This window comes from Aptenodytes forsteri, unplaced genomic scaffold (assembly GCF_000699145.1).
Source record: "Aptenodytes forsteri isolate BGI_AS27 unplaced genomic scaffold, ASM69914v1 Scaffold195, whole genome shotgun sequence".
Classification (NCBI taxonomy): domain Eukaryota; kingdom Metazoa; phylum Chordata; class Aves; order Sphenisciformes; family Spheniscidae; genus Aptenodytes; species Aptenodytes forsteri.
This window is the reverse complement of record NW_008795317.1, coordinates 685,576-696,453: the sequence shown is the minus strand read 5'-3', so window position 1 is coordinate 696,453 and position 10,878 is coordinate 685,576. Positions and strand designations below refer to the sequence as shown.

Genomic DNA, 10,878 nt, shown 5'->3' with positions numbered 1-10,878 from the left:
ATGGCTGTGGGGTGTTTAGCTGCCTGCCATGTTCAACCACAACACCCCTGTACACAAAGTTCACCACACATGCCAGTAAAATAACTTCACCAAGACAGCAGTGGAGGAAATCTACATTTAAGTCACCATGCAAGCAGCTCCTATCCACACTGGTTCTCCATGAGACGAATTTAGCACCTTGCTTAAAGCATGTTGTGGAGAGCAGCTGGTCTAATGATATCTGATGAAACCTGGCGTACGAAACCTGGCATACAAAGCACCCAGTGTAGCTAGTGTGAAACTAGCTTGGACATCACGCCTCAAGACAGCCATAGCTGGGGCAGGAATATACATGGGTGAATGAATATATGGCCTGTCAAATGCCTCAGAATAAAGCAAATGAAGCACGTATCAAAGTACAGGTACAAAGGTATGAAATATTGCAAAGGAGATCACTTTGTTTATGAAGGCCCCAAGACACTATATTGCCAAAACTATTTACTTAAAGATCTTTGGATTGTTTTCATACTACTGTTTTACCAGATTCTTTGCTAAAAAATGTGCATTAAACGCCCAAGCCAAAAAAAAAAAAAACAACAACAACAAAAAAAACCACCCCAACTTTTTTCCAAGTTCAGTAACCCAGCACATCTACATCCTTAATAGAGCTGCGGAAAAATAACAATTACTGGAGCTAATATCACGTTTTTAATTTAGAAAATATTTTTTTATTTCAAACCACTACGAAGAAAGAGACCTATCTGATTACAAAGCCAGAACCTTGTCCGTTTTTCTGATGGAGACTTAGACCCTTCACTGAATGCTCTAGTGGACTGTCTAGTGTTACTTTAACATGGTCCCCACAACAGAGCTACTATTCCTGAGAGATTAATACAATAAACCATAGAGCTCACTACTGGGAAGTTTGTCCTGATAGACAAACTAGATCCTACCTTAATCTTATAAAATTATTTTATTCACTGTATTACCAAAGGGTCTTTTTCAACATGTAAGTTTTAAATGTTATTTTATTTTCATTGCCATATTTTAACTTTTGTAAAAGGCACTCAACAAAACTAACACGTTCTGCTTTCCCAACTGCGGCCACAGCTCTCTCAGGCTACGGCGAAAAGCCTTTTTAAGATAAACATACACAAGTCCGTTTTTCCACCCTAAGAAAATATCGGAATAATTGCGGATATCCTTCCCTGTCATTGTCATATCCTCTGTCGCTCTGATTGCAACATAAAACATGAAGAGACTGAGAAATGCATTTGCTCTGATTCCATCCCAAGTAAAAAATAAATTACATTATAAATCCACACTACTAAGAAGAACAGAGAAAGCAAAACTAAGTGGTATTTAACAGTGGACAGTGTTTTCTGAAGTTAGCTGAATACCCCATTCATTTAACAGATTTACTTGCGTGGAAGTTACTGTATTATTGCAAGCTCACAGTCCTGCCACTCACGACTATGTCAGTGTATTGCTCTGGGGCGAGGAAAGGAAGTCCAAATTTCACAGCTGTATGCAGAGAGTTAGTGGTACTTGTCAAGGACACTGAACACATAAAGCTAACACGAAAGTTAAGCTACATGTTAACAAACTTCTATTGTAACGCAAGCTGAAAATACAAAAGTAGGAAAGAAACCTTATATAACATCAACAGACGTTGACATTACTGACTAATAGAACAAAATGACTAATTGTCTCCCATGTGTACCCACCCCTTGTCAGATGTTTCGACAGAATAATTAGTGCATGGGTGACAGTCTTCATACCTAAGTCAGGTTCTAGGAAAACTGTAAGACTATATCAGTCTCTCTGGATAAACCCATTTGTATATCAGAAGAAACAACCGGGCCATCATTAGGCAAGGTTTAATGTTTTTTGAAAGCACATCCTACCCACATTAATCATTTACCCTTTCAGCAGTGAAGAGTTACATGCAAATGTATACTACAAAAGCTCAGAGCTGTTCTGTGAGCAACTGTTTTAGGTTACTACACCAGCAACAAAGAACAAAAAGAAGAGCTAGAGCAAAACTAACATATCACAAGTAAAGAAGATCTCATAATCCAAGCTGCTGTATTCTCCTTGAATGTGCCTCCCTCCATTCCAGGTCCAGGGAAACGCTCATCACTTCGTAAGGTCAGATCCTGAGGTGGTATCAGTAATTCCCTTCCGGAACAACTGTCTCTTAAGTACTGAACTGTAAATTTGCAGGAAATGTGCCTTCCTGAATTTGCATATTTAAATGCACATGTTTATGACAATTCACCAATTAAATACAGAAACCAGAAAAACTTCTGAGAAATGAACCAGTTGTAGAGGAGGGCAGGCTATGACCAAAGAAACCAAAATCCTCAGATACATGCCAGCCCTCCACAACACACCATTTCCCTATTGCACCAAACCATTTCTTCTCCTCTTCCTTAGATTGTAATTCAAGACACGTATTATATCTTTTGCTATTTGTAAAGCACCCAGCACATTCTGCAACGCAGAAAGGAATTAAAAAACATTAATTATTAAATGAAATCTAACTCTCCATATGCAGCATTCTATTTAAACACTTTTCTCTACATAACATATAGTATGAAACATTAAACTGTGTACCAAAAGCCCTAAAATATGTAACAAGCAAAAATAACTTTGATCTTTAAATGGCAGCTTTTATTTTGAGCTTGTCAGAAAGAAAGTTAATAAAAAAAGATTGGAAGTGAAATCTACTAGCAAAGAGCATACTTAATGTTTTTGATGCTAAATGCTAACCTGCCTCAGTAATGCTCTCCTGCAAATATTTTAGTTCTATTTTATGAACAAGATTTCCAGCTATGCACAAATGCATTTTGGGGCACCAAGCTACCAAAAGGAACATGGACACATGGAAGCAAACTTTCAAGAAAACCCTGTCATTGCCTTTCTCTCTTCTCAGAAAGAACTACAACAAAGCGGGAAGCAACAGCACATAAATATCAATACTGTGATTTAGCTTCCTCTGCTATCACAGATTCCCACAACACAGTCTTGCCAAAGGTGCAAGGAATCCCAGGACCTTTACTCAAATATGTCTACGTGAGTTGTTTTTGTTCACAAGCAGAAACTTGTCCTGTCCACCCTCCCTTCTGAACCTACCAGAGCTCTGAATCTCTGTTAATATTTCTGTCTACCAGCAAAAGACTGCATCAGCCATCCCCTTAAATTAGTTTAAGTTAGCAGCCAACTTCTTTATCTGGTAAGCTGACCAAAGCATTTTCCTAAACAGACTGAATCTTCACAACACTATGAAGAATGTAAATAGACACTGATCCTACTCAGTAGCTCTTAAAGCATGCCAACCAAGAAAAAAAAAAATTACATCATTTCAGATGCCTGTTTTCCAGGACCTTTGAAATAAATTCCCATCATCCCCAAAGCTCATCATGATTCTTCCTCCTGAGGCAGGTCTGTTCACATTGAGCATTTCAGAAAGCTCTTAAGGGAAACGTCAGATTTTCTCAGAAATCTCTCTTTTCTATAGTTGGGGTAGGACTTTCAAGGCCTGCTCCCACTGAAGGCATCAGAAGTTTTACTCCACCCCAGCACAAGGTGAATAAAGCCACTGGATATATTGCTCTTCCCTCTCCTCTCCCTCTGTCCTGGTAAACAACAGGGACAAAGTTTGTGTAGAAATTCCTTTACACATTGTCTCACTTTTAAAGCAGCTGAGATAAGCACTGCATATCACATATTCAGAAAATGCAGGGTTTCCACTACCAACAGGATACAGTTTTGCATTGAAAGAGCAAATGAAAGCGCTGAGGGAAGGGGTCGAAATGAAAAGGGCATGTAGCGGTAGATATCAAAAATGGGATCTGGCTTCTGTTAGTTGAATCTCTGATTTGCAAAGTCCCCTGATTTTTGCCCAGGCTTGTCCAAAAACCTAGCTTAATTATCATCATCAATAAAAAGCTAAAGGCATTTTATCTACAAGGTAGTGAATGCCTCCTCTCAAAAGAGGGAGTTCCATGATAAGAGCTAATCTAAAAAACCTGAGGAATGCAAACTATTTTCTCAGTTGTAAAACAAGAAAGAATTGCACAAACACAAGTTAAAACAACTACTGGTAACCTCGTGCTTCTCCTACACAGCCAGCTTCTCCTGGGCTAAGGCCCTACCCAGTGTCCTTCGAGTAGCTATGCTTTGAACGAGCCCAATGTTCAAAGGATGGAGTCCCAAAAGAGGGCATTACTTTTATGCATCTTCACAAATGCGGGCCTTCCCATTAACGTTATTTTCCGAGTTCAGAAAAGCAGTGCAAGGCTACCTTCAAAATAGCTTCAGCCTTTTCAACGGGGAAGTCAGAAAACCAGTCCAACATTTTATTTTGTAGATAGCTGCCAGGCAGCCTGTAAGACAGCCCATTCTGGTTGGTCAGACCACCTAAAAGTTACAAAAGACTTTGCTTTTTATACTTTGGGTTATAGTATAGTTTTCTGAAACTTCTACAGGCAAAGCCTAACTGTGTTATACCCTACATACACTAATCTGTTAACATGAGGTATTGATTATCAGATCAGTCATGGTGCCTGCTACTAAATCAATTTTTTCCCCACTTCCTTTTCTGCAACAGATTAACATTTACAGTCTATAGATGTGCAAGAATTCCATGGTTTTGGTACACTATTGCTTTGACAATATTTTCTTTGAAAGACCCTCTAAGTTTCAGAAGATCTAGTTACCTCCAGGAACCAGTCCACCTATTTGTCACAGTCAGACACACAACTATCATTCTGTTACAGAATTCAAAAATATTTGTATTAACTACACAAATTACAAAATTTTCCTTGTCCGTTAAAGCACATACTAGAAATCATTGATCATGATAACCAAATCAATTAATAGATACCAATGCTAACTGCCTTTTAAATGAAGCCTAACCATCGTTTCTGTTCATCTCTACGCCAGCCCAGGCCACAGCAGAGCACACCTCAATAAATTAAACCATCCAACTTTATTGTGTTAAAGAGTTAAAGTCCAACATATACTTTCTATGAAGCCTGAACATACATAAAAAAGACATCTTTCAATTCCACCTGCATTAATATTTAATTAAAGCCATCATCAATCCCAGTACAATACAGGAATTAAATTGCTATAGTGGGTCAAATCATCAGACCGATATCCTGTTTCTAATAGCAGCTTACCCTATGTCCTCCAGAAGAAAACATATGAAATATCACATCAGACACTAACAGCATGATGTGCCCTAAGGTAAATTTCTTAATCCCTGTCAGATACTGTTGGTTTATGCCCTACAGCATCACAGTTAACATCCCTTCCACTGTAGCTGTGACTGTTTCTCCTGTCCCTAGGAATAGTTCACTTTTCTTTTTCACCCTACTAGGCTCTTGGTTTATATGCTCTCCTTTGGCGGTAAGTATTACAATTACTTGTATTTTTTAAAAAAATGGTGATTTAGGGGTATTATATACATCGCCTTTCAAACTACTCCCTATAACTAGTCATTGTATCAAAGGGTAACAGAATTATTATTTATTAATGGCCAAACATTATTTTGCACATATATATCCTACCTCCTCTAACTGACCTCCTTGAAACAAAGCTACACTAATATTTTCAGTTCAACTTCATAGAATATCTTCCAATCTCTCTTCTTTGATAGGAGATCACAAATTGATTATCCCAGGTGAATTTGAGCACCAGTTTAATAATGTCCTTTGTGTTATTAACACAGCATTGCACAATGACACTGGCATTTTTTTCTGCCAAGCATTAAGGAGGTGCACAAGTTCAAATAAAACATTGTTGAAATCTTCCTCCCCTTAGTAAATATAGTTAATTTACAATCCAGTAACATGAATTATTCCCTCCAATGTGCATATTCTTGAATTTATCAACATCATCTGCTATGCTTCCCTTTTACCCAGCTTTCTTGGATTCCCTTTACAATTTCTCAGTCTTCTTCAATCTTGCCTAATCCAAATACTTTTGCATCATTAGCAAGTTTTGGCACACCATCATTCATCTAGTTTATTAGATCACCAACATACACATTCACCACCCTCTTTTCAGAGTTGTTTCTACATCACATGGTAATTTAAGATTTACATTGTTACTGACAAAAAAAAAAATATTCTTAGTCATAAGAAAAAGTACACTTTGAGAACTAGAAGGGAGAGTGGCTGTTTCCAAAAGACTTGCTTGGTTTTAAGAAAAACTCGGTATCTAAACTCTTCAAGTGAGCAGAACACAAGACTGTCACAACGTCTACAGGACATCAGACGGGGGCTGTAGGTCGGTGTTCTCTTCTTCCCAGGACCATCACCCATCCAACATGTCACATATCTGACTCCCTCAAGAAAAATCCTTTGGTTAGAAATCCTTCTTAATGTTACCTCAATTTATGGTTAATTAGTGCTAAATTTATAGTCCCTTAGGTATTTTCAGAAGTCGCTCCTGTATAGTTGACTATAATATGTACAACTGCTTATTAGGGCAGCAATGATGGGGGGAAATACATTGTAAAACAAATATGCACATTCCTTTTACATGCTTTGTGCTGCATCATAGTCTTGTGTCCTTAATTCCAGATGGCACTTTTAGCATTGATTTGCTGACCTTGAGAAACACTTTAAAGAGCAATCTTAAAGCCTCCTTTACCTTCCTCTGCATCTAAAGCCAAAAAGACCAATCAACATCGTCCAGACGGCAAGGCACTGCATTTGCACAGTTATATTACCTTTATTTGACCACAGTCTAATCTTGCCAATTCACTAACACTGGGCCAAATTTCATTATATCATTCAAGGACATTGAAAGTTGAAGACAATGAAATTAAAATGCTCCTAATCCTTCAAACCTTCACATGAAGTCATCCTTGAATTTAGTAAGTTTGCTTTAAAAGTATATTACATTATACGTTAACAAGTAAAACCCAACAGATTTAGCTAGTGAAAAACATTCTCATTAAATCAAAAGAAAAAAAGCTCAGTTGTGCTATCTTAAAGGAATCAGTAAAACCAATACTAAGGTTTCTTGCCTACCAAAGCATCAACTGTGAATAAACAGATTAAAATTACCTAAAGGTTTATTTAAACAGAAGAGGTGCAAGCAGAAGAAAAGGATAGTATGTACGCATTTAACAAGGAAAGCCAAATTTGATTTTCATCTAAAAAATAATGTCAATAGCAATTTTGATTCCTCATATATTTAAGATAAGCTGTACCTTGTTATATCTTTTAGCTTAAAAATTTTCAGCAAGCTCCAATTTTGTGTTCTGGTTGCTTATCATTACAAAACTATCCAAACATTTCAATCATACCCTCCATTTTGTCAGGTAGCTTTACAGTTAAAAAAACAAAACAAAAACCAAAAAAACCAACTATACCCAAAGACCGGATAGTCAAGCCAAGTACTGTCAAGAGACAGGAAAAAAGAAAATAACCATCCCAACAATGCACACAACCGAAAAATAAAGACGTAGTGTTACTACCTCGAAATCACACTATTTCACAAAAGAAATGAAGACCAAGTCAACAAAATCCCCGTAACCTGGTAAAGCACCTAAGCGAAAAATAAAGACGTAGTGTTACTACCTCTAAATCACACTATTTCACAAAAGAGATGAAGACCAAGTCAACAAAATCCCTGTAACCTGGTAAAGCACCTAAATGTCAGCTTTTGGACACTTGGACATTTGACTCATTGATCCTTTCACACTCCAGAGTTCTCCTCACTCCCTCCTACAGCCCAGAGGAAAGAGGAAAGGGGAAGAGTCATGGACTGCAGTTCCTGCTCCCAGGGCTATTTCCACATTCCTTCGGAGCGTGTGAGATGTCTCCTCATAGACCACCTCTTCAGCTCCAAGCGCACAGCAAACCAGAAGGCCTTAAGCAGAAGATGGGCACCTGTGTAGGACAGCCTACACTCACTCTGGACACGGACCGGATCCAGCGCAACCAGAGGAAGCTATGAGTGCCCACTGAGTTTTGAGGTCTCCTGTACTAGGCGCAGGAGGATGGGGTTAGACAGTGGAACCAAAATCATACTTTTATCATGATCTTGGACTTCAGCTCAGGTCTACCTCAGTTCCTTTAGGATCTAGTCTTTAATTTTTATTTTTTAATATTTTTTTTAAAACAATCTAAGAGGTGGAGTCAGCAGCTTTCAGAGTCTCTGAATAGAGAATCAGTAGATTTCAAAAATGGAACCAGACCTTTTCACATAACATTTCGGAGAATCTTGTGCACAGGCATACTCCTAGCAGGAGGAACATCTACAGGGTAATGGTTTGTTTTCACAGATCAGGAGCTGTTCTAGTGGAACTCCACAAAGTATAATAGGCCAAGGCAGGCTGCACTTCTTGATTGACTTAGACATAAAAAGACTTTTATGGCATCTGCTCAGCATAAAAATTAAGCCTTTATTGAAATCTTCTTGTAATTGAGCTGGATACACATGCACAAATATATTGCATACCAAGTATTATAGCCTGGCTCCTGCAAAGACTTGTATACATGTTTATTATTATGTATATAAAAGAAATTCCATGGTTTCAAAAGCACTCTTCATGAATGCGAATTTAAGCACATGGGTGGGTCTTTGCAGGACTAGGACCCATACACTACTGAGCGGCACTGCCTGCTGAAAACTTTTTACCTCCGTATACTACCAGCAGTTTATAAAACCCCCTCAGCTGACTAACCCTTGCAACAGAGAAGGACTTGCTTCCAGCTGAGGAGCTGGCATTCAAGTACACTTTTCACACTGCATACATCTATGCTAAACTTAAATCCAGATTAAAATGAGCTACTTCAGTAACATTTAATCAAACACAGCCTCACCGGATACGAAGAGAAACAGAATGAAGAGCAGCCCCTTTGGCTGTAGTGGTACAAAACAAACATAGAAAAAGGAAACCATAGAGTTACCAGAAGTATGTAGAGAACTCTTTTTTTTTTTTTTAATATTAAATACTTTCTCCAAGATTGGAGGAGCTGCTGGCGGCCAAGACAGTTTGCTAAGTGTACAAAAGCAGATGTATTTCATAGAAAGCCATTCCATACCTAAGTTACGATAACTGACTCACGGGCTTCTGCTGGACAAGAATGACCAGGAGAAAAGTCAGTGATTAGTATTAACGTTGATTGCTAATTAACCCTCGTGAACAACACTGCACCAAAGCGACTTCTGCTACTACTACAGAAACATTTAAAAGGCACGTTTAAAACTGTAAGTATAATGTACATACAAAAGCTCAATTTGCTCAGTACTGAGATCAGTCCTGCAGTTCTCGCTCTGGCCTTGATCTGCACCACTAGATCCTCCGAGGTTGCAGCGAGCCGGTTACGCTTTCAAGCTTCTCGCACGCAAATGCAGTGGTGGAACTGATGGCCACAAGCTCTGTCACAGATTTTGGGGACTATCTTTTAGCTGATGGGCTGTGCTTCAAACCGTACGTTTGCAAAGCTCCCAACTGTTGTATCATGACCCATTAGATACACACAAGTGCCCTCTGCCTGTAAGCAACTCTGGCACAGCCTCCTAAAGAAACCAAAAAAAGTTCAAGAAAGTATTGCCAATAACAGAACGGGGCCTAAAGCTTATTTGCATTACTATAATATCAACACACGCTTTATTTTACACCATGTAACAAGTACTAGATGTCAGCTACAGACCCCCCAGAGGGCAAGAGCAAAAGCTGTATAATCTGTATTTTGTCACTCATATTTGATAGGACATTCTCAGCTGGATAACCAGAGAGCAGTCCCTCCTGAGACTGCCTCCCCTCACATCTGTCCCCAAAAAGACCTGACTACCTTCTCTCTTAATATGGAGGTTGGCAGGTGGTGACTTGTGATTTGGGGGGAGCCATTTTATGTGTATATTTTTCCAAACTCTAAAGAACTTCAGCATATAACAGTGCTTTCAGAATAACCAAACCCAGTAGCGATTATCTGCATAGAGTTTAAAGAGAAAAGAACTGGCTTCTGGTAAAAGTATTTCTTTCAGCTATGGTTTCAGGCCACATGCCAAAAATCCCAGAAAACTTTTTGGGCAACAACATATTGAAACTGAGCCGTCACCGGTCACGGTTTGTTCCCACCTTGTTAAAGTTACCAACAGCCGAAGAGTTGCTTATAATGGAAACGTACGATTATTTTACGCAAGTCAGAGATAAAACGTTCTCGACAGGGAAGCTCCAGCACACAGTATATCCACATACCACACGTACATTATGTAACGCTTGTCCCAAACACACTCCAGTGAAGCGAGCTAGTTTGAGATCTTAAAAATCCATTGACTTTGCCACCTCCGAAACGAGAGCAGATGTCATTCTTCCCTGCCTCGCTGCGATCTTTTCTGCATAACTCGGCGTTACATATTTGCTGAAGACGAACGGCCGGTTTAGGCTTGACTGTAACTAACAAAGAACAAGGTAAACCCCTGGGCGGGGGGAAGACAAACACAGGCATGCCGCGGTGTAAATACGAGCAGCCCGGCAGAGAGCCCTGCCCGTTCCTAGCCATTTACAAACACCTCTTGATTATACAAATGCCACGGTATCTGGGCGCCTAGCAGATTAAATTCACAGGCTGGACGGACTGTCCGAGGCTTGTTTATCGCAGGTCACCGACTGGCATTTGTAACCCAAGCTTAGCTATTTTCGTAATTTACAAACAGCAGCGTCTACGCGGCTGAGCTGCAATTGCACACTGGAAGGCATAACGAGCCTTACGCAAATATCGCCTCTCGCGCACACAGAGCAAAAGGCACAACTCGGACTGTTTCAAAGTCAGCGCGGGTGGCTGATAGGCGCGGGGACGCGCCCGAGCCCAAACTCGAGCAAACTCGGCGGCGGCGGCGCCTCCTTACCTGCTCGGCGGCCGCCCG

The 10,878-nt window shown here is 39.6% G+C and overlaps 1 protein-coding gene across 1 annotated transcript in view; it reads right to left on the bottom strand.

Annotated features, from left to right (window-relative positions):
- PTPN14 (protein tyrosine phosphatase, non-receptor type 14) overlaps positions 1–10,878 on the bottom strand; it is a 117,999-nt gene extending 107,121 nt beyond the window's left edge. The window contains exon 1 of the mRNA XM_009279580.1: positions 10,861–10,878. The gene's annotated coding sequence lies outside the window, so the exon portion shown is untranslated. The remainder of the gene's footprint in view (positions 1–10,860) is intronic.